The sequence below is a fragment of the Stegodyphus dumicola genome, chromosome 7, assembly GCF_044657685.1.
Source record: "Stegodyphus dumicola isolate Sdum_Otavi_A_Nest chromosome 7, ASM4465768v1".
Taxonomy (NCBI): domain Eukaryota; kingdom Metazoa; phylum Arthropoda; class Arachnida; order Araneae; family Eresidae; genus Stegodyphus; species Stegodyphus dumicola.
In genome coordinates, this window is record NC_140774.1 from 40,520,375 (window position 1) to 40,543,143 (window position 22,769).

The 22,769-nt window shown below is 31.1% G+C and overlaps 1 protein-coding gene across 2 annotated transcripts in view; it reads left to right on the forward strand.

The window, feature by feature from the left end:
* Positions 1–22,769, forward strand: part of LOC118206130 (RNA-binding protein 7) — a 44,448-nt gene that overhangs the window by 5,741 nt on the left and 15,938 nt on the right. The window lies entirely within an intron of this gene.

Sequence of the window (22,769 nt, forward strand, 5' to 3'; positions counted from 1 at the left end):
TTACATATAAAAGTACATACATACATTTCCGAATCCAGTCCCGATAATAGAAGAGCACATAAATTTTTCTATATGTGTCATTTATGTGTGTATTTTTTTATAAGGAACAATATTTCTGACTTGAATCGGTTGCCATCAACTAATGTCAAGTGCAAGTGAAAAACAAAAGAATAATTATATAGAATTAAGATGTAATGTATATTTAAAAATTTTTCTTTACTGTAACTGTTATTTTATTCATAGAACATTATACTTGTACTTTCTGTTATTAAATTAGTAACATTTAAGAATTCTTTACGTGTGGTTCTATTTTTAGTATTTACTCTGTGACATACTGAATTTCATTTTTATTTGGAAATTAAATAAATTAATTGTGATAGTGTGTGCTGAGAAATGGAATTTTGTGAAGAATATTTGAATAATTTTAAAGTTTCTATCAGCATTTTTAATATTATCAAAATGAGACTTTAAAAATTCTTGGTGCATTTTTGAAATCCAAGATGGCGGCCAAAATTGTTATCCCTGTCCGAGGGAATTCGGAGAGGGAAAACAATTCTGAACTACCAAACGTGCAACATGCAAAGAACAAGACAAAATTTAACTTACCCCAATTTATGCTGACATACTGACGATTATAATATTTTTTGCTGAGCACAAGTTTATGAGATATAAATTAAATTACTTAAATTGCATTCAATGCGATTAATTTAATGTGGATGATCAAAATAAACTAAACATTAAAATTTTAATATTCTTGTTTTTTCAATTATTTAGTAATTCTTAATTGATCTACATGACTACAGTCAAAAGTCTTTAATCCGGACTCGTCGGGACTTCGGCGATTCCGGATTATCGATTTTTCCGGATTATAGATCTTCAGTTTAAATCTGGTAAGATGGCATGCAGAAATTATAAAATTAAAAATATGAAACCGTAATTTATAAAATAATGAGCAATTATGATCTAAAGGGTATGAAAAGTTACCAAAAAAGAAGCCTAATATTTATTTGTTTACTTTAATTAAACATTTCTTTCAACGCGAGGATGCGTAAAGCATACCTTACGCATAGCCGAAATTAGAAAATTGCAACAAGAAAACTATTTGATTTGTATTCGTGATATTTATAATGACGAGGAATTTGATTTAAATCATATCAAAGACAGAGTACATCGAAATTAAATACTACATTTAGTAAGGAATTATAAGCCGAATAAAATAAAAACATCTGCCCTGAAGATAACGATAGTGTTGACAAATCATCTTCCAGTTCATTGCACGCCGAGACGTTCCCCCCCCCCCGCGCAGAGCAGCGTGAAATTGATAAACAGATTTCGGAACGGTTAGATAAACAAAGGATATGCCTTTATCCTTTTTTTGTAGCAATTCGTTTTTTGTTTGGTGGACATCGAAACATACTTTCGTTTTCTAGATCCTTTGGGAGCTCCAGCATCGGAAATTCTATTTGACACAATCGAAAGTTCAAGCTTACTTTTATAAAATTGCTCTTACAGTCTCCAAAAATAATAAGCCGGATCCAATTCGAAGATTAAGGAACAACGCAGTCATCAATATTAACTGAAATAGATAATTAGATAATTTTAGCTTATACCATCTTTTATACATTAAATGCGCACGCGAAAACGTATTCTGCACTTGCGCAGACGCATATGCGCAGTCGTAAATGTCTTGCGCGCACTAGTAAAACGCCTATGCGCATGCGTCAATGCGGCGCATGCGCAGAAAGATTTTAGCTTTGAGGTCCGGATTATGGGTGTCCGAATTAACGACTTTTGACTGTATAATATATGTAATATTTGCTTTAAAAAATATTTTAAGCCTGAAATCACTTTAGACTTAAGTTTCATTAAGTTATAGTTCTTATGTTTAAATGTTAAGATCGAAATACAGAAAGTGCAAAAAATTAGAATTTTCTGCAAATCGCATATTTGAAAAAAGCATTAAAAAATACAGTTTCATACATTAAAACTAAAAGAAATATGTCATAAAAACAATCAAGAACTGTACCCTTATATAAATAATAAATTTATAAACTATTTTGATAAATCTAGGAAAGCTGTGAGCTTTAAAACATACAGTAAAAGTTTTTAAAAAAATTCTTTTAGTATCGTTAATAAAAGATTAAGTAAGGATGTTAAGTATTTACTTTATTCTGGTATCATCCTCCAACAATATACGGAATTAAAGTTAATTTATATTAGAATATCATTTAAATACATACAAATAAAATGTATTAAAATTAAGACTTACTGTAGTTCACAGGCTCGCAGCAATTTTTTTCCACCACGAGGCATAGCGCAAATTTAGCGCCAAAAAGCGGGTAATGACTAGTTACGGTTGCAGTGAACAATGAATTCAGATCGTTAAGTTAATAATTTTGGGCAACATTTATTTTTTAGTTTGCATAATTTTTCTGATATTCAGACGCTTTTGTTTATTCACAATCTGCCTTTGTACTCATTCTAGAAACAAATATTTAAGGTCTTATCTGTACAGTTCATAATTAATAATACTGCTGTTTAATTTGATTAAAATAAAATAAATAAAAGTATTTCAAACAGAATGCTACAGGTTATTTCGCTCCAAACAGTTATACTAATTAACCCTTTGCCATCCGGAACGTATTTGCGATTCTACTTATGTGAAGTGCCCCAATAACATTATATTATAAAGCAGGGCACTTTGCGTAATGCGCAGTTATCGCGACGATACTTTAAGTAGATACCTTTTGCAGTTGAGAATTTAGCGCCGATCAGTAATTAATCAACTATTTGCAATTTCAAATTACAATTTTGGAATAAAAAATTTTAATTCTAAACTTTAAAATCATTTTTAAGGAAAATGTAATTTTTTTTAAGTGCCATTCTAGCTAATAACCTTTTTTAACTATTCCAGCTCCGGTTTATTTATTATATCTGTCTCCTATTTATCACAGTATAAATGGAGTCTTGGCCCAATTAAATAAATCTAAGATGATCAATTAAGAAAACTTATAGACATATATAATAGTAAGGTTGTTGTGTCCAGGTGGATCAACTTCCTTATCAGGAAACTGTAGTTTCCTGATAAGGGTTTCAACCCTTGTGTGCAGAAGAAGGGTTCAAACCCTTAACTCTTTAAAATTTACAATGCGTGAGCGTCGAACAAACTTCGCCTCTACTTGGGTGGTAATTGAAATTAAAATTTGAGATGTTTAACAAGTGATAAACTAGCCTACAGGGCTCAGCGAGGTCCCGAACTTCAACCCCTTCCAAGCTAATGGCAGCAAAGCAATGCAATTAAGCCACTTGAACCAGCAGTAAGCAAACGTACCTACAGCAGCTTTATCTCTCTCTTTATCTGTTGCAACTCTCAGGGCTACAACGTGCACGTTACAAATTAAATAATCACAGCAGGGATTATTAATATAAAGATTTAATATGGATATCTCACACAAGCTGAAAACGTTACATTACTTTAACTAGTGCATACATATAACTGAGTGAAAAGGGAATTTCCCCGCTTAGTTCGCAGTTAAAGAAAAAATAAGGATAATAAAAAATAGTCCAATGAAATGCGGCGCTCCTTCTGTCGACCTTCGCTGAGCCGTTACGTAATCGTTTGTCTGCAGCAGCCATCTCCAACATTATCCTACCAAAACTCGACTTTTAACTACTTCCTTCAACATAGAACATTTGCATGCGTTCATGCGCGCATTTACAACATTTAACTATTCTGGCACTGACAATTAGGGGAATGAAGGCTTATGGGAGATTTTTAATCAAAATTTTAAATTATTAGTTGAAATAAATATAAATCCCTACATGGTTTTAAAAGTGATGTTTAAAATTTCAGCCAATTTTCAGTAATGCATCCCCGTCCTCAACTTCACATGGATTGCCAAATATTTTAAGGCACCTTCAATTTCGTAAATCAGTAGTAACAACTTTTGAGGTTTTACAGCAAGCCCTACATTAGAAACAACAGGCATTTAATACACATTGGTCTCAAGTGTCTATGAGAACTTCGACGCCGGTTCACCATGCCCCAATCCTACACTTCACAAAAGTTTCACTAAATACTTGCCTTTGTTATGAAATGGGCTGGAGTCCCTTGGGGGTAGAATCGCAAACAGTGGAGTCATGGGATCTTCGTTCAAAAGTCATGCAAAATTCTTACTCTTCGGAGTACCTAATTTGCATAGTAGTAGGCAGGGTTCGTAGCGGTCCTTACAAGTGCTTATAAGTCCTTATATTTGAAAATAAAATATAAAGGCCCTTATAGGTGCTTACTTTTTCTTTAAAGCCCTTATTTTTTTTTTTGTTTTGTTTTGTTTTTAGTGCTTTTTTTTTTTTTTTTTTTTTTTTATTGAACGCGCATCCCCCCCCCCCGTACCAAACCCGAAACTAAATAAACAACTTTTCTTCCTTATATGGAACGTCAGATGGTGAATCATACTCCCGGAAATAGCTTTTCCCCTTTCTCTGCATTAAGGTAACCTATGGTGCGCGCGAGAGTACAGACAGATGCACGTCGTTCTATTGGTCAAAGAATTGCGAAAACCGTAGAAGATTCCGGTACATTCAGAATTCTTTTCCTCCCACCCAAATACTACACACGTTTGAATTTCTATCAAGATTTTAATAATTTACATTCTCGTTCCGCGTGGTCAGTTCATATTCGTGTTTATTATGATCGTTATGCTTACTACACTGGTGTGCAAAAATTAAGGACGAAGTCGAAAAATTAGCATATCAGCTGAACGAAGAGGCAGAGCAGACAGAAAGACCAATTAGGAGATTAAGTAAGGTGATGTACGGTAGCACATGCGCAGATGCAGGTAGACGTAATGGGGGAGTGTCTGAGTAGTATAAAGCATGTTGTCGGTGTAAGATCAGTATTTCTGGCAAAGAGATTGCACGCCGTATAGCAGTTAAAATCACACCGAGTTGTTGCCTCAGCGAGAAATGGCAAATAATCAATCTGTAGACGATATCTGGATGCTTTTACTCGAGGTCGAATCATTGGGAAGTTGGAGGAAGGCCGCAGTGTGACAAGTGGTTGCAGAGTTCGGAATTGCTCACAGCATCGTTTCACTACTTTGGAGACAATTTCAAACTACAGGAACAGCTATCCGGGGGTTTAGTAGTGGTCGTCCATGAGGAACCACACCCGCAGATGACCGGTATATTGCCTTACAGGCTAGAAGAAACAGGCGGGACAAATCACATCTTTTATAAAATTATAAGTATGCAATATTTACTATTGAACAGGAAATGAGAGCTGTATGAAAAACTACCACAAAAGGGAAATTAAATTTTTTGACAGGATGAAATATAAAATACTTATCAACAATTAAAGTCCTTGTTAATAAAATTTAAAATATATATATATTAAATTTAATGATATATATATTAAATATATATATATTAAATTTAAATATATATATATTAAATTTAATGAATAAAAATTGAAGCTAACACAATGAAAATAATAAATTAAAAAATTTATTTACATGCATACAATTTTATATTAAATACACAGATAATTTTCCTACCATTACAAAAAATAAACAGATGATTATTTCTTTCTCATACACTCACAGACAAGAATAAAGAAATATTTTATTAGAGTTTTGGAATAACAGCAGTTCCCCCCTTCCTTTTAAATTCAACAACTTTTAAAATTACAGTGATTTTTTATGAAAACATAATAAATATAGTTTGATTAAATATTCCTTTCACAAATTAGTTCAACTAATATTACATAGCTCATATTAAATGTCTACTATGAAATAAAGGATCTTTCTCAAAAATTCTTTTTTATATATAGACATATAATTATAAATGTATCAGTTCACTTCTTCTATAATTATATTTTGTGAAAATATTCTTAAACTATTGAAATGCTTTCAAATTATTGAATTTATCATTTTAAAATAGTTATGAGATGGATTTGAATGTAATGATGACAAAGAAGAGATTTTTTAATAATAAAAAGAAAAAAATCTAAAATAGCTTAAACATAGATACCTTGGAAAAAAATTATAAATATTAATAAAAATAAAATTTTCATAGCACATCATTTTAGCACAAAAAAGTCTATCAAACTTTGCATACAGCCACTTTACCGAGATCTTCATTTCAGTATAAATACATAAATTTCATCTTTCATTTCCTATTTATCTGTTTTGGTATTTTCTAATTTAAGAAATTTTGTTTCAAATCACATTTCATCATGAATCATTATGCATTAATTCTAGATTCAATGGCATTACTTTCACAGAGCATATATAAATTGAACTATATGCTATCAATTTCGTATGAAGGCTTTCCATATGAAAATGAAGTAATAACACATAAGCTTGAATTTTAATAGTGACAGCACTCAGAGACATTACAGTTGGCTTACTGTAGGAACTATCCAGCAATGCAATCATTACCATACTGCTACATCCAATGATGCAATAGTTTTGTTTATCATCTGATAAGCTTGCTTTAAAAGGATTTCATTGAAGGACACTATAATTCAGTGTATTGCCATCTAGCAACTGAAAAATTGGTATGCAGGTTTTGTGGCCTTATTGTCTGATTTATCAAGATTCAGGTATTAAGTTTTTATTTTGACTAATGTTTCTTTTTAGAATGTTGTTTGGTTCAGCCATTTGCCCTGGAGTTGTTGACCTTGGGTGATTACAGCTTAATGACACTAGAATGATGCTGACAGCAGGATAAATAATTTTGTTGCATAACTTAGCTGACAGCTCCTCCATATATACTAGTCCGCTGTTTCTGCTCACCAAATCAGCTGGAAGCATTAAAAATTATAAACATGAAACAATTTGCATAATAATTACAAAATAGAATTGTAATAAATTAATTTATATTTTTAGTTCATTTATTTATTGAACAAAATAAATGTTAAAGTTATTAAAATGCAGCACTAAATTAAAATATTAATAACACTTGTAGTATAGTATAAAAACACTGCTACAAATGCTAAATTAACCGAATACTGGAACTTTAGAGTGACTTATAATGCTAGGTTAGCTTTTTGAATGCATTTTAATTAGGAAGTGACTGATAATACTGAGTTAGCTTTTTGAAAGCATAAATTCATATCATACATAGAGAAAATTATGAAAATGTCCATGTAGCCAGTCTGTTTGGCATGATACAGAAGCAATAAACATGTTTAATGATAAAACTGAAATGAATAAAAATATTGAGGTTAAATTTATAGTTTTGTTGTTCTTTTGCATTTCAGTTAATATTTCTATCGTAAAAACTGTTCGGCTTAACACTGTCCACTTTCTCTTTGACAAAAATGAACATTATTCTCAATAATGATAATTTGAACATTAATTGTGAATTATAATAAATTTGCTGGCTGCTGTTCTGTTCATTCACAATAATAATGGCTTGAGTAAATTTCTGCGTTTATTTTATTTATGACCTCCCAACATTTTTTTTACTATGCTTTATCCTATAGTTCCAATTTAAGGTAACATGGTGCAAATATCCAGAGTTAAACTGTCATAATAACAGTACTATTTACAACTGAAGCCAGCAAGCACATATCATAAAATTTCAGTTATATGTAGAAATAATTTATAAGCAAATAAATCTTTATCATTTGGCCAATCTCAATTCAACAAACTAATTTTCATAACCTTTTTTAGTTTTCTTTATTCTGCAGATAATCAAAACCATTATTAAAGAGCGATTACTGTACATGATTGTTAAGAAATATATCACATTTGCATTCTTCAGCTTTGCTACTTTTTAAATTTAACAAGCTAATATTTAAGTACTAAAATATAATACAGTTATACAGTCAAAAGTCGTTAATCCGGACTCGTCGGGACTTCAGCGATTCCGGATTATAGATCATCAGTTTAAATCTCGTAAGATGGCATCCAGAAATTCTAAAATTAAAAATATGAAACCGTAATTTATGAAATAAAGAACAATTGTGATCTAAAGGGTTTCAAAATTTACAAAAAAAAGCTTAATATTTATTTGTTTACATTATTAAACATTTCTTTCCATGTAAGTTGTTTAAGTTGCTTCGTTTTATGTAATAATACTTTCTCTTTAATTCTATAAACAGACATAATTTCTTGCTCAAAGTTCCACTGTTCAAGTCCCGGAATTGCTGTGCCGAGAATACCGACTAACTTGTCAATCGAAATTTTTTCGTTTTCACTAACCTCTCTGTCACCTTCTTCATGTCTTTATCCATTTTTTGCAGCAATTCCACTTTTTGTTTGATGGACATCGAAACATACTTTCGTTTTGTAGATCCTTTGGGAGATGCGCCGTCATAAAGGTCTATGCGCATGTGTCAATGCTGCGCAGAAAGTTTTTAGCTTTGATGTCCGGATTAACGACTTTTGACTGTGTCCCTGAAGTTATGTGATAGGTGCAACTAATGGAAGTTCTGACCTCAGATTCCCAGTAGTCAGAATGTTATTTAATTATTACTGTTTTGTTATTGGGATCAGTTTCAAAAATGTACATATGTATGCATGTGTATATGTATATAAATATATGCATGTATGCACTTACACACACATTCATCCATCCATGCATATATACATAATTCTGAATCTTATCCTGATAACAGAATACCTATTTATCTTGCATACAAAACAATGCATATGAATTTAAGTTAAAAAGGACCAGTGGCTAAAAGTGCACTTGTTTAAAAATATTATACATTTCATAAGAATTTAACAAATTTTCTCATTCTCATAAAGCTAATTTAAATTATGAAAATTTAATTATATACGAGTAAAAGATTAATTATTGCTGTGAACTAATTTTCAGAGTGTATAATTCCATTCACTTTTTTGAACCAAAGAATGAAAGTAACAGCACTGTGCATAAAAATGTAAAATAACTGCATTGTTAACACAATTAATAAAGTATGGGGTTTTTAGAGCAATTAGCATAAATTATTAAGACTTTGATGCTACTTATTTTACTAAAGCTAATTCTTTTGTATAGACACAGGTTTTGTTCACCAGCATTTTATGAATTATTCACAATTTCAAATACAAATTAACTACAGGTATAAATGTGTGAAATAAAATAAGCAGCCTTATTAAAGCAGACAGAGCCTTGCAATATTTAAAAGTTACATGTTACAAAATTGGCAATTCAATCAGCTTATTTTGTTATGGTGGCCACTTTAATATACAAGTGTCACCTGTATATATTCTAATATATTTTAGGAGCATTGAGCTTAAATAAAAAGCTGTATTTTACCTTTCTGGTCCTTCTTCCCTACATAAATTTAGCATCTGAGGTAGCTATTTTATTTTACAAGAGGTAGAAATAAATATAATAGGGCTTTATTTTTGCAATTGCAATTAACTCCCGATAACGATTTACGAAAATATGAACTAGTTATGATTTGCGATTTTTTTTGGGGGGTCATGCAACTACCTTATTTTACAAAACGTAAAAATAGACTAGGAAACGTAGAATGAATAGAATAGAGCTTTATTTTTTTCAATTGAAATGAACTCCCGAAAACGATTTGCGATTTTCCAACTTTTATTTTGTCTTACCGTTAACATTCTGTAAACAGAATAGAGCTTTATTTTTTCAACTGAAATTAACACCCAATAACGATTTGCGAAAATATGAACTAATTATGATTTGCGATTTTCCAACTTCTATTTTGTTTTGCCGTAACGTTTCCTAAATCTATGTAAACAGAAAAAAATCCCTTTTCGTCCTTCAAGAAAATTCCCTGAGTGGGTTGCAGGTTTGTAACGTTTGTCAGGGTTACCATAATCTGGCGCACACGCACTCTTCTGAGATGTCAACAGATCGCCAAGGGATGGTTATCTGAAAACTGCCGGAAAACTTTTATTTCCTCAGCGAATGTTATGTAAATATAATGGCTCCCATGGTATGCATCGAGTCCAAAGCTTGCATATCATAAATTGTTTATTTAAGAACCGCAACGGATTCATCATATATCATTTAGTAGTATTCTGAATTGATTCTTGATTCGAAATCTGACTAAAAAATAGCATACAGCATAGCTTTTCTTGTATAAAGAAAACTCGATTTCGAAAGAGAAATAATATTCAAGTATTTTGTTTTGAAATTAAACGAGAATGTTCTGACATATGAATAAAAAGAAGTTGTGGTACTTTTCCGTTTCGCCGGCGTAAATCTCGCCAACAGACTTTATTGGCGACAATATACCGTATGATAACATGTATACACATTAAAAATGTTAACAAATGTTAGTTCTAATAATTTTTAATTTTGAAGGCATACACATTTTAATATCGTTTAAAATTTTGTAAAATTCCAATAAATTTGTAAAAAGACATTAATTTCAGAATTTACTATGCTTTCATGTTTCAACATCCTGAGTCGTCGATTCATATCAAGTGATCCCATTTCACATCAACTACGCTACAAAAATTTAATTCTCTCAGTAATTATCTACATTAATTTCAAGTTAGATTTTAATTTGGAATACAATTTTAAATGCAAGAATTATTTCAATACGTACAAATAGCTTAGTCAGAAATTATGTAAAACCGCAGTGCTGCACTTCGCTAGTGCATTCTCGTTAGAATTGATGAAATTTAACTCTTGACTTTGCCTCTGGGTAAGCGGTGTGATTGCATACTAGTTGAGTTAATTACCGCAAATGGCCTTAGGGCATAAAATTGAACTGTCTTGTTAAAGTTCTATGTAATTTTATTGAAAGTATTGAAAGAAACAATCAATCTGATAAGAAATGGCTGCGACTTGTTTTGAAGATGAGGCGTAAAAGGTTACGAGCGAGAATATTGCGTTTGGCATCAGTTGTACCATTATTGGCGACTTTATCGCCTGCGCAGACAAAACGGAAAAGTACCAAGTTGTAAATAATGTAAATAAATGAATTTCTAGTAGCTTGAAAAATTTATTATGTAAATATTATTCATTGACTTTGCATTGAATTGTGTATGTGCTGATTTGTACAGAAATCTTGTGTCAGAATAGAATTTAATAAAATGAGGTGACTTTTAAATAACGGTACTTTAATATGAATAACTTCTTTTATGGAAGTATGAAACATTAAACACATCTTAGCAGATGCATTTAAGTGGAATTATAGTAATACTGTTTTGAAATTATATTCAGTTGATGCTGCCTAAATTATGGTCTTTCTTTGATTATTAGCCATAAGGGGCAGTTTGTACAGAAGGGCTATTAATTTTATTTCGACATTTTGCATTGGTTCACCTTAAAATGGTGTTTCACTTTTCAAGTTGTTGCTACCAAATATTAGAGCCCTGAATTACGTTTAAGGAAATTAAATAATAAAGAATCTTCATGAATGGATGTATGTCTCTTGCATTATGAAAAAACAATGGTACCTAGAGACATTAAATTTTGAATAACATAGTGAATATGATCTGGAAGCCAAATTTGAAATTTTCTTTATTATCTGTTTCATATTTTGTAACCCTTTAATGGCTTTTTTATTATATCGGAAATTCTAAAGATTTGCTCTTTTTAAATATTTTGTGATATTGCTGTTGAATTGAATTTTATGGTTTAAGTGCGAAGAACAATATGTTTTTTACCCCTTACTCATTGCAAAATTTTTTCAAAAGTCATAACATAATTAACGTAAAATCACAACGTAATTTTTTTTAATGTTTATAAAATTAAAAATAAATTCATATAAAAAACAGTATATTTTTCCTTAAATTGAACAGTTTTCTTAAATATGTAAAATTTTTTATTAACTTACCTTATTTGGCTTTATATTTGGCTTAAAAAGCTGCATAAATATATTGTTATTAGTTGTTGATACAAAATATAAATGTTTTGTAGCTTTGAATGTGTACTTTACCAATATCAGTTTAGAATCAATTTCATGAATTATAACTGCTGTAAAATGCTCTTAGTGCTTTTTTAATGGATAATTTTTACAAATAAAAAAAGTTTTATAATTGTAACTATGTAAATCTATTATGAGTAAGAATGTCTAATTATGTAAATCTATTATGAGTAAGAATGTCTAATTATGTAATTAATTATTTATGAGTAACTGCTCACCTTTAGATTTATTCTCTGCACATTAAGGTGAGTTACTACTTTTCAATAATCCATATTGTAGATGCAAGATGAAACACCAAAACAGAAAAATTAACACAAAACTTTATTCGGTAGAAATATATTTATGTATGCCCCTTGGTGATTTTTGGCGGTACATGGACACGGAGTTTGTGCAGTTCTTTGACTTATTTTTTTTACTTTGCGTAGCGGTGATCGCCACTACACAAAGCCAAAATAGCAAGTAAAAGAATTGCCCCAACTCAGTATCCATGCATGCATCGACTTATTTTCACTTAAAAAAAATAATAGAGAATTGCACAAACTTGGCCCATGTACACATCGATCTCCCTTTGCCCAAACACTCCCTTTGCCCATGTACACATTGATCTATTTTCATTTAAAAAGGTCAAAGGAGCAGCCAGTTCTACACTAGAGCCAAACAAAAAAAACGGTACTACAGTCAAAAGTCGTTAATCCGGACTCGTCGGGACTTCGGCGATTCCGAATTATCGATTTTTCCGGATTATAGATCATCAGTTTAAATCTCGTAAGATGGCATGCAGAAATTCTAAAATTAAAAATATGAAACCGTAATTTATGAAATAAAGAACAATTATGATCTAAAAGGTATCAAAATTTACCAAAAAAAAAGCTAAATATTTATTTGTTTACTTTATTAAACATTTCTTTCAATGCAAGTTGTTTAAGTTGCTTCGTTTTATGTGATAATACTTTCTCTTTAATTCTATAAACAGACATAATTTCTTGTTCAGTTACAAAGTCCCGTTAATTTCTGTGCCGAGAATACCGACTAACTTGTCAATCGAAATTTTTTCGTTTTCACTAACCTCTCTGTCACATTCTTCATGTCTTTATCCATTTTTTGCAGCAATTCCACTTTTTGTTTGTTGGACATCGAAACATACTTTCGTTTTGTAGATCCTTTGGAAGTTCCAGCATCGGAAATTCTATTTGACATAATCGAAAGTTCAAGTTTATTTTTATAAAATTGCTCTTACAGTCTGCAAAAAATAATAAGCGGGATACAATTCGAAGATTAAGGAACAACGCAATCATTAACATTAACTGAAATAGATAATTAGATAATTTTAGCTTACACCGTCCGTTATACATTATAAACGCGCAGGCAAAAACGTATTCTGTACTTGCGCACACGCATATGCGCAGTAGTCAAAGTCTTATGCGCGCGCGTGGCGCATGCGCAGAAAGTTTTTAGCTTTGAGGTCCGAATTGACGACTTTTGACTGTATTCGGTTTTGAGGGCTGTAAAAAATCGCCAAACTATTGTTGATGCCAGTGCTGTCAAAAATAATTGCGGCGACCCTAACACAAGAAAGGAAGTATAATAGTAAATAACTAAGATTGATGTTTTAATTTAGATGAAAGGTTAATTTCATATAATACTTTTTTATTATTATAATTTATATAAAAAGTCTAAACATGACTGAATGGAAGCATTAGAGTAAATAACTATTTCAGGTCATTATTATAATTTATATAAAAATTGCTAAACATAACTAAATGGATGCCTGCATCGCTATTGAGTTATCACTAAAGCATAGTTTCATCTCGTTGGTTGTTCAAACATAATTTTCTATAATGAATGATGCCTTTTCTTTGAAAATATTCTCGGTAAAGTGCAGAATCGCTCCCTTATTTGTTTGCCGCTTTTTACAAGGGTAAATACAATTGGATTTTTGTCAATTTTCTTTTACTTTTTAAATGAAAATAGGTCGCTGTGTACATAGATCGCAGTGCCACTTTTGTGCAATTCTGGGATTTTTATTTATTTATTTATTTATTGAAGTGAAAATAGGCTGATGTGTACATAGATACCAAGTATGTGCAATTCTTAAAAACGTGTCAAGCAATGGGGGATTCTGCACTTTAACCAAAATTCTATTGCACACTTTTAGTCATGGGCAATTGTTAAATTCATAAGATATCAAAAAAAGAATTTAAAAATTAAACTAGTATTTCAATAGCGTCTTAAGAAATATAAAACGATATAAACGTACGAAATCTGAAATCGGCGCGTATGCTAGATTTGGCGTGTTTGCGCATACATTTTCGCTGCAATTTTTTTACGATCCTCAAAATGGAATAGCACCCAAAAAACATATAATCGTAGAAAACTACATTTTATATCAAACAATAAAATAACATAAAAAAGGAAATTTATCTTAGCACTACACAAAGAATATATCTACTTACCTTATTTAGAAATTACCGTGTCTTCAGTCAAACAAAATTCCTTAACTGCATCCAAAATAATCTGAACTAGAATCTGTATACTGGCTTTGCCACATAAATTCATAAAAATGAGAGTAAAAAAGTATCATCCGTAGTGCCAGTATCCTCCGACGTTCGAAAATGCGCATTTCCTTTGTACAAACAAGATGCATAATGGCTACTAAGTAAACCTTGCACACCAGTCAATTAATGCTTTAAGCCATTTTACTCTGTAAACCAACGTACTTCCAGACCAACATATAAACAAATTATTTCCCAGCATTCTAATTCACCACAATCACACAAGGAATTACTTCAAAATAAGAGTTTTCCATAACATTCAACTATTCAGGTTATCATAAATGAAATGACAACTTGGCAATAATCCAAGGGGCACCCTTAAATATACTATTCCTTCCTAACCTTTTATTTCTTACAGATAATGAGACTTAAAATAATACAAAACAACCTTTCATCTCTAGTACTTTAGCGTCTTATTGGAACTTTGTATTAAATACTGTATATTAACTAGGTTACAACTCTACCAAATCTACACACTACTATGACCCTAACTGAGTCAGACATAGTGCAGCTAACTTTAATTTTTGCTAACTGTACCAACATCAAGCATTCAAATCTTTTGCAGCATGTGGCTTCTTAATTTTTAATCATTTCCCAGCTTTTTGAAATATTTTTATTGTATAATTTTATTGTTAGTTATATATCAAAAGGAGGTTTTAGGGAGTCTCAAAACTACAATTGAAATAAATCAAACTAGAGAGTTTGTGGTTTGATTGAGTAGATTTTTTCAATCCCACTGCCTGTTAAATTGTTTTTGCTCTTTGCTCTATCCTTGCTCACTATCCCTGATCCTACCGCTAGTTTAATTTTTTCTGCTCTTCACTCTGTCGTCACTAATCTACCTTCATTTATTCCAAGTTCCTGATCTTTTCCATCGAAGATATTGTCAGTGAACCTCGATGGAAAAGAGTGATAAAGCCGATTGGATTCAAGTCACTGAGCAGAGTTTAATTACCATAAATTAAGTTCTTAGTGTATTCATACATTAGCAGATTCATTAATTTTCCGGTACTTACGTACTATGATGACTACCTAGATATCTCGCCAAAACTGGCGACCCTTGTAGGTTATACAGGTAACTCTAACATAGTTTAAAGAGGGCGCTAAAATAAAGAGTATTATCCTGTATTTGCTATTACCACATCTTTTTTTGCTACACTAACGCTGATTACAGTCAAAAGTCGTTAATCCGGACTCGTCGGGACTTCGGCGATTCCGGATTATCGATTTTTCCGGAGTATAGATCATCAGTTTAAATCTGGTAAGATGGCATGCAGAAATTACAAAATTAAAAATATGAAACCGTAATTTATGAAATAAAGAACAATTATGATCTAAAGGGTATCAAAATTTACAAAAAAAAAAAAAAAAGCGTAATATTTATTTGTTTACTTTATTAAACATTTCCTTCAATGTAAGTTGCTTCGTTTCATGTGATAATACTTTCTCTTTAATTCTATTAAACAGACATAATTTCTTGTTTAGTTACAAAGTTCCGCTGTTCAAGTCCTATAATTGCTGTGTTGAGAATACCGACTAATTTGTCAATCGAAATGTTTTCGTTTTCAATAACCTCTGGGTCACTTTCTTCACTATCGGAAGCGAATTATAATGACGAGGAACTTGATTTAAATCATATCAAAGACAGAATGAAATACTACACTTAGTATGGAATTATAAACCAAATAAAATAAAAACATCTGCCCTGAAGATAAGGATAGTGTTGACAGATCAACTCTCAATCCGCCGCGTGAAATTGATAAGCAGATTTCGGATCTCAAAACATACTTTCGCTTTGTAGATACAAATTACATATTAGTAAATATATATCGGAAATTCTATTTGACATAATCTTTCTAATCTATCATAATCTAATAATGACGTTTCTGCCCCCCCCCCTCTGCCGCAGAGCAGCGTGAAATTGATAAACAGATTTCGGATTTCAAAACATACTTTCGCTTTGTAGTAAATATATATCAGAAATTCTATTTGACATAATCGAACGTTCAAGCTTACTTTTATGAAATTGCTCTGACAGTCTGCAAAAAATAATAAGCCGGATCCAATTCGAAGATTAAGGAACAACGCAATCGGCAACATTAACTGAATTAGATAACTTTAGCTTAGCGTATAACTCCGTTACAATTTAAACGCGCATGCGCACAAACATATTCGCAGCCGTAAGGGTCTTACGCGCTCTCGTAAACGCCTGTGCGCATGCGTGAACGCGACGCATGCGCAGAAAGTTTGTAGCTTTGAGGTCCGGATTATAGATCATTCCGGATTATGGGTGTCCGAATTAACGACTTTTAACTGTATTACGTTTAGGTTAAACACGTAAAACTTTTTGTGATAATATTTTTCCCAATGGATATCAATATTTTCCAACTTCCTTCAAATGAAGAAGTGATAGAATATTTCAGAGAGGCTCGAATTTCATCCAAAGAACGCATTTATAAAAATGGCTATGATATGAAGTTTTATAATTCAGGATTTTATTGGAGATGCAATGTCAAAAATTGTCAACAAAAGTTTGGTGTCTGAACTCGTATGTTGTTTGAAAACACTCATATTGAATCTTTAAAAGCTTTAAGATTTATTTACTTTTGGGCATATGAACAGTCCATTAAATGGTGCAAACATCAGCAATATTTATTCGATAAGAGTGTTATTGATTGGAATAATTATATGCGTGAAGTGTGTGTGAAGGCTCGTTTCCACTACTGTGTACGAACGCGTTGCGTCAATTGAAGACACGCCTACGGCATCTGTACAAGCGTTTCCACTGCTGCGTATCCGTAAAATATTTTCATTTTCCACCGCTAGGTGTCACTGTAATATTTTGGCGCCAAACAAGCAGTTCGCAAGTTAAGACGCTGAACATCTGAATTTTTAAGCGAGTATTGTTTGTTTTGGATTTGATATGGATCCTTACTTAAAACGCAGAAAAGTTTTGTTTACTAAATTTCCGTGTTATTGGAAATTTTTATTTCTGCTTATGAACTGCGAAAGTAAAGTACGCTAGCAATTTTTACGTAAGTAAGGTTATAATACATATTATGAACATCACTAATTCCATAGAAGATTAAGTAGATTAAAAAAAAAATTTTGTGTTTCTAGAAGCCTTAAATACTATGAAGTAATATATATATTACTAACTAAAATGTACTGTTAGTGAAAAAGTAAACAAATAAATAAATAAAATAAAAAAGTTAAAGGGATTAAAAAATAGTTGGTACTTTAAAAGTACAGAGCAACTGTAAAGAAAGGTTCACGATATTTACGCAAAATTTGCTATGCTTGTATACCGCTGACTTTAGGGTCATAGCTGGATAATTTATTAGAAATCTCGTTTGTTTTAAAATGCACTATGGGCAGTTATATTTTATTCATAATCCATAAAATATTATTTTTAATTTAAACATTTTAAATTCATATCTCTTTTTATAGAAGCTATAAAAATAAGATTTTTCTCTTTATATATACACACATTAGGTAAAGAAAATGGAAATATTTAATTAATTAATTCCTGCGCTTCTGCTGGAGAGGACTGAATTTAAAAGCAATTATTATAGTAATTTTTTGTTAAAAAAAACATTAATACTGTCTCATGTTAATTGGAATGAAAGTTTAGAGTCGTAAACATCCCAAAGTCTTAGCACATGTATATACATTCACATAAAAGTGAAACAAAAATATATATATATATCTGCAGGAATTCAAAATAAATTAAATTTAAATAATTCTCTTGCACCATTGCTGCAAGGAATGAAATTTGAATTTAACAAACATTTTCTATTCGTAAAAAGCAAATTAAAAGTTAATTAAATTTAAATGAAATTTAATGCAAACAAATAAAGGATTAATTATTGCTGCGAACTAATATACAATATCATTTAAATTCTGAGAGCATATGTAAATCAAGTGCAAGTATCAAAATCCATGAATAAATATATAATTCCAAAAATTTATTTATCCTATTATTCACTTATGCATTTTTATAAATTTTTTAGGATTAAATCTATCCTATTATTCATTTATGCATTTTTATAAATTTTTTAGGATTAATAAGCTATCCTATTATTCACTTATGCATTTTTATAATTTTTTAAGGATTAACAATCTATCCCATTATTCACTTATGCATTTTTATAAATTTTTTAGGATTAATAAATTTTTGGAATTGTATATTTATTCATGGATTTTGATACTTGCACTTGATTTACATATGCTCTCAGAATTTAAATGATATTGTAGATTAGTTCGCAGCAATAATTAATCATTTCTTTGTTTGCATTAAATTTCATTTCAATTTAATTCACTTTAAATTTGCTTTTTATGAATAGAGAATGATGTTTGTTAAATTCAAATATATATATATGTACAGGATATGCTTTAAATTAGTATTATATAATTTTCAAACTTTTTTGCGGGAAAAATTTAAATAAATAAGAGCATAAATAAAACAATATATTTAATTCATATAATAATAGAAATTAATTATAAAACACGAATATAGATCAAATTGGAATAAAAAGGTAAGAAAGTTGCAGACAGGGTGCAAAAAGCGTATGGGATTCGAACTCACGACTCCAAAAAAAAATGAACATCCTTACCATCAACTTTACCACTAAGCTAGAATTGCACGTGAGTCTCATGCATATTTTGGCTTATATACATCATCAACTAAATCAATTCTTAAAACTTAAGTTTTTTGGTCCTATTTCAGTGTGCTATCGTCTGAAAAATTTACCAGAGTTTGTTCTTCAGCTTCTAGTACAATTTTTACAAAAATCATTATCTTTTAAAGTGGCGTTCAGATTGAAGTTAAACGGGCTGCTAAAAATATATTTCATGTGCTTACAAATATATGTTATCCAAAAAGATATATTTATAAAGGGAAATACAAATTTAACATACTCTTCAATGAACTGGAGTATTTAAAAGGCTATCAAATTTAATTTATAATCAACGTTTTTAGTTTTTACCTGTTTCAAAAGAAAAAATAGCAAATCTTTTAATCATATCTAATTTGCTATAGCAGTTTGATATAGTCAGACATTCATTTTCATTAAAGCTAAATAAGTATGCAGTACTAAAATATGATTATCAGAACAAATTTTGCTATTTCATGGACTTGGAATTATAATTTTTGCCTCTGATTTCCTTGAACTGAATTTCTTGAACGAACAAGTACTGTAGTTGCAGTTATCTTGTTTTTCTTATCTTTTTTTAACTAAATTCAGCTGATTGCTGTCTTTTTCAGCACGCATATTTCTCGCTATAATGTTAATTCAGAAATAAGTATTTTTTAGCAAAACATTCTTTCCTTATTAGCGAGCGTTCATCGCTACTTCTGCCGCCATTAATTTTTAGTGACTGCACCTGATTGCTCCTTTTTCACCACGTGACCCCAATGCATCCGCAGACATACGGATAGAAGTTGAACATTGTTGAACTCCATCCATATGTCATCCGTCACCGCACACCGACCGGATTGCAGATGTCAATCGAAGTGAATTCGCTCGCTGATTGGAGAAACGCGTATGCAGCAGTGGAAACGGGCCTTGAAGGATTTAGAGGATACTTTTTTCCTGTTATAATTAGGGCTTTTATTTTTAAAAGGATTTATAAGCATAAATCAAAAAAATGGCAATGAAGATTGTTATCGCCAAATGTTGTCAAGGTAGTCGTCATAGTACGAGGTCTATCCAGAAAGTAGATTACGTTTTGGAATAAAAAAATAAACAAAGTATAGGAAACAAATTTTATTATATACAGATGAAAGCCACACTCAAATACTACTTTTCTACATAGTCACCATACAAATTAAGGCATTTATCGTAGCGATGTACGAGCTTGGAAATTCCTTCGTCGAAAAATTCCGCCGCCTGCGCCTTCAACCACTTCGTTACCTCTTCTTGCCTTCCATCTTGCACAAAACTTGTGGTAACCAAGCTTTTCGCTGATGATTTCGTGCAACAAACTTCGCGAAATTTGTGGAAAACTCAAAGAAAGTTCCGTTATTGTGAAATTTCGATTTTCACGGACTTTAGCATCGACTTTTTCGAGAAGTTCGGCGGTCACTATGCTGGGTCTCCCACTTCGATCTTCGTCGTGAACATTGGTTCGGCCATTTTGAAATCTTATGACCCACTGACGCACTCCACCTTCAGTGATAATGTTGTCCCCATACACTTCACGAAGCTGCCGATAGATTTCTATCGGTTTACAGTTTTTTGCAGTCAGAAACCTTATTACTGAGCGCACCTCGCGGGATTTTCAATTAACGCAGACATTTCAAACCGTCACAGTATCTGAACGGAGCACAGCACGAACCTCTCACTAGCACGGCTAGATGCAGACTGAGCTGCGCAACGCTCTGACCCCAAGATGGCCGCGCTAGCCCCGCCCCTAGCGGACACAGACGGAAACGTAATCTACTTCCTGGATGGCCCTCGTATGTACCATTTTCCTTTTGTTATGCTTTATATTTTAATTTGTAGTTTATAATGATACAACTTTGTAGGGATTTCAGTAAGTTTATTATAGTGCATTGGTTTCTTATTATTTGGATTTCTGCGATGTAATTCTTGGTCAGAATTTGGCAGCATGGTATATGTAGAGCTTCTTAGAAGTGTGTGTGGGTGGCAAAGTCACTTGAATGCAGTCATTACCACCAAAAGAACAAGGCCTTGTTTGGCACTGAGATTATGACATTACTAGTATTGGGTAAAGGCAGAGTCAGTGATGGTGATGGAAAGAACATACTTGCTGTACATGCTATGTAAATTATAAATATGAGATTGTTTCACTGTTTAAAAATCCCCTCCTCCAATATTGATAGTCTATTAATTGAGCATGTTTCCTTTTAAATTATCGAATTTAAGACATTTACTAAGGTTTTTTACTAATGAATTACAATAATTTTTTTTTTTTTTTTTATTTTAGGTTGCTTGTGAATAATTCATATTTTTGTTGCAATACATGTACTTGGTAAACACATCTGTAGCACAGCAAATACTACATGATTCATAAACAGCTTGATACTTAAGCATTTGTTTCCATTCAAACATTATTTATTCAAAACATTGCAGTTTTTCAGTATAATAAACTTAATATAATTTGTGCAGTTTTAAACTCTGTGTACCAACTTCAAAATCAGCGCATTATTAGGTCAATCAAAACTAATGCTTAATCGTATAAAAAGTACTGCAGAACTGCTTTAAAATTTTTCAATTTTTTCAGAACCATGCAGAATCTGTATTACTTGGATTTGTAAAAAATTTATATGCATAGAGAAAAACAAAATATGAAATAGTGAAGAAAATGTAGGTATATGATAAATAATGAATGCCTTCCATTTTAAAAATAAAATTTGAAAGTTGTTTTATAATGAATACTACAGTTTCCTGCTTATTATCATCATTATTTACAGTTGTGAATACACAAACAGCTGATGCACAAAGCACTAAGAAAAAAAAATGTTGGAACTATGGAACAAATTATCAACACAAAAAAGTTTTCCCCTGCAGTTTTTCTATTGTATCTCGAAATAGTACTTTACTCCCCAATAAGTTGGTAGCCATTTTTAGACTTGTGCTCAGTATATAATATTCCATGTTCTCGAAGGAAAAAAAAATTACTGCATGTATATGTAGTTGATAATGCAAAAGCATGAAGAATGTGCTGTTTATTTTCCATCAACAAAAAATTTTTAATGGTCAGCATTTTCGAGGAAAAAAAGTAACTAAAGAACAATATTGTGCAGTTTAAATTGAGCATGAAAATAAAGTGTTGCATGTTATAAACACTATAAAAAAATTACTGTTTCTTTTCCAACTTATTATAAATTTAAAATAATAAACATTTTAGGTAAACAGCTGTAATAAAAAAATCTGAAAATTAAATATATTGCATATTAAAAATCTAACAATTAAAGTTTGCCAATTCTGAGGACTCAGTTATCACTTAGACAGGGATGTACCAAATTTTATTAAAAATATGTAGAATTGCCTGATAAATTTTGCCATTTTTAATGCGGTAAGAAATCTTGTAGCTAAAGTGAATATTTTGTTTATTATGTTTTGAATAATATTTATAACTAATTAGAAATCTGAATAATTTAACTTTAGACTTTGATAAAGTTAATACGAAATAAAGTGAATAAAATCCTCTTTTAAAATTAGATTGCATATTGCTGAAAATTGGTAAGGCTATTTATGTTATAAATATGCTGGTAGAGGCACCTTTTGCTTTTATCATCAGCTGCTGTCATGATAAATAATAATATGGAAGAATAATATCTTGTTTTGGTCCAAAACATGTGAGGTTATGAAAATTGTGGTAAT